This window comes from Gorilla gorilla, chromosome 6 (genome assembly GCF_029281585.2).
Source record: "Gorilla gorilla gorilla isolate KB3781 chromosome 6, NHGRI_mGorGor1-v2.1_pri, whole genome shotgun sequence".
NCBI classification, from domain to species: Eukaryota; Metazoa; Chordata; class Mammalia; order Primates; family Hominidae; genus Gorilla; species Gorilla gorilla.
In genome coordinates, this window is record NC_073230.2 from 145,951,701 (window position 1) to 145,954,206 (window position 2,506).

At 30.3% G+C, this 2,506-nt stretch overlaps 1 non-coding gene across 1 annotated transcript; it reads right to left on the minus strand.

Moving 5' to 3' along the window:
- Nucleotides 1-879: 879 nt before the first annotated feature.
- Nucleotides 880-983, minus strand: LOC115935519 (small nucleolar RNA U13). The gene has a single exon (XR_004071135.2). It is a non-coding gene; the product is annotated as a small nucleolar RNA U13 (small nucleolar RNA).
- Between the last annotated feature and the right edge of the window lie 1,523 nt (nucleotides 984-2,506).

Genomic DNA, 2,506 nt, shown 5'->3' on the forward strand with positions numbered 1-2,506 from the left:
ACAGAGGAACAGAAAACCAAACACCACATGTTCTCTTTCATAAGTGGGAGTTGAGCAATGAGAACACATGGAGACAGAGAGGGGAACAACACACACCAGATCCTGGTAGCGGGTGACAGGGGGAGGGGAGGGAACTTAGAGGGCGGGTCAATAGGTGCAGCAAACCACCATGGCACATGTAAACCTATGTGAAAAACCTGGACATTCTGTATATGTATCCTGTTTTTTCTTTTTTAGAAGAAATAAAGGAAAAAAAATCAGGATGATCAAAAAACTTTATATATGTACAAAGAAATAAAAATTTCTGGAAATGATTAATTACAAATGTAAATATAAAAGATGTTCTAAAATGCATTAATTGCTGTAAAATATATTTTATTATTTATTTTATATATAATATATATTTTAATTGTTTTTAGAGACAGTGTCTCACTCTGGTGCCCAGGCTGAAGTGCAGTGGCATGATTATAGCTCACTGCAGCTTTGAACTCCCAGTCTCAAGCAATCTTCCTGCCTCCCAAGTAGCTGAGTCTACAGGAATGCACCACAATACCTGACTAATTATTTTTTAATTTTTTTTTTCTCTTTTGTAGAGACAGAATCTTGCTTTGTTGGCCAGTCTGGTCTCGAACTCCTGGGCTCAAATGAGCCTCCTGCCTTGGCCTCCAAAAGTGCTGGCATTACAGGTGTGAGCCCCCATGCCTGGCTTTTAAAAGACATTTTACTGCCTAACATGTAAAAAAGTTACTTAAATGTATTTTAAGTTTATAAGTATATAAAAATAGCATAGATGATAAAAATAGCACAAAAAATAGGAGAGAGAAATCTGTGATTTGTAAAATTCTGGGTTTTTTCTTTTCTCTTTTTTAAATTTTTTCATATCAAATGGGTAATGTACTAATGTCATAATAAGATGTGAGAAAGGCCCATCTCACTTATGAGTTAAAAAACCCAGTCATCACATGTATAAGCTGCAAAATCATCTGTAAGAATCTTATACTATATACAAAACCATATAATATTCAAATCAATATTATAATTAATTAAAGATGCATATTGTAAACTTTAGGGTACAAATTAAATTTTTAAAGAGATATGAATAATAACCTATAAATTGAGATTTAAATAAACTCTTATGAAACAAAATTACTCCAAATGCTATCAGGAAGAAAGAGAAATAAAGCAACAAGAAACAGAACATATAGTATGTTTATGGTAATCTAAGATTTGTTCAACATTTGAAAATTATTCAATGTAATTTACCAAGTCAACATAGATAGAAAGAAAAGTTTGATCATCTCAATAGATGGAAGGAAAACATTTAACAGCTTTTAACATTCATCAAAGTTAAAATGTCAGCAAAGCTGGAAGAGAACTTTCTCAATTTGTGAAACATATACGCCAAAAAACAATATATAACCTGCACAATGTGCACATGTACCCTAAAACTTAAAGTATAATAAAAAAAAAAACAATGACAACAACAAAGAAAAACCCAGGTAAAATTATATAAACAGTGATAGACTGAATGTATTTCCCCCAAAATCAAGAATGAAGCATGCATGTCTGCTCTCACCACTTTTACTTACTATCATACTAAAAACTCTAGCCAATGCAATCAGAGCAGAAAAATAAATTAAAAACTTGCATATATAAAATGAAAAAATAAACCTTCACTTGAAGATCAATGATGGTTTATGTAGAAAATCTCTAATATTCTATATTAAAACACTATTAGAACTAATGAGTTCAAGGTCATGGGATACAAGATAGGTATGCAAAATAATCTGTTTTATTTATGTATACTATTATTAGAAATTAAAATAGAAATAAAACAGTTTTAAACAATAGTAAAAAAGAAAAAACAGTTATGAATCTAAAAACAATCTGTATGATCTGTATATGGAAAACTAAATATTACTGATTAAAAAACTCAGAAGAGACTTAAATAAATGGTGAGAAAAAAAAAGTCAAACCAAGACTATTTCTCCATAATTCCACATTTTGTAAATTCTAGAGAGTGAAACTATTTTCCAGTGACAGAAAGCAGACCAATGATTGCCTAGGGATGGAATTAAAGATTGGGATAGATTAAGGAGGGTGGAAGGAAACTTTAGGGAGTAATGAAAACGTTATTTTGATTGTGACGGTGGTTGTCACAAGTGTAAACAGACATCAAAATTAAATAAATTGTATACTTTGTACAATGTAGTTCATTATATATCAATTATCCTATAACTCATGAAAAAAGAAAAGCTGTGTTTCTATATAAGTCAATTTGTAAATAAAAACTATAGTGGTTGTTTCTTAGCCAGAAACTCTTACAAATGTTACATTTATTAGTGAACTTTGAAATGCAGAATTAAGGGAAGAAAAATTCAGCAACAAACATTCAAATTTATGAAAAAATTTTGATCCTACTGTATGTAAAATTCAAAGGTCAAATACCTATGAATAAAAGATGTAATTAAACGAAAAAATGTGATCTAAGAAAAGTTATGGGACA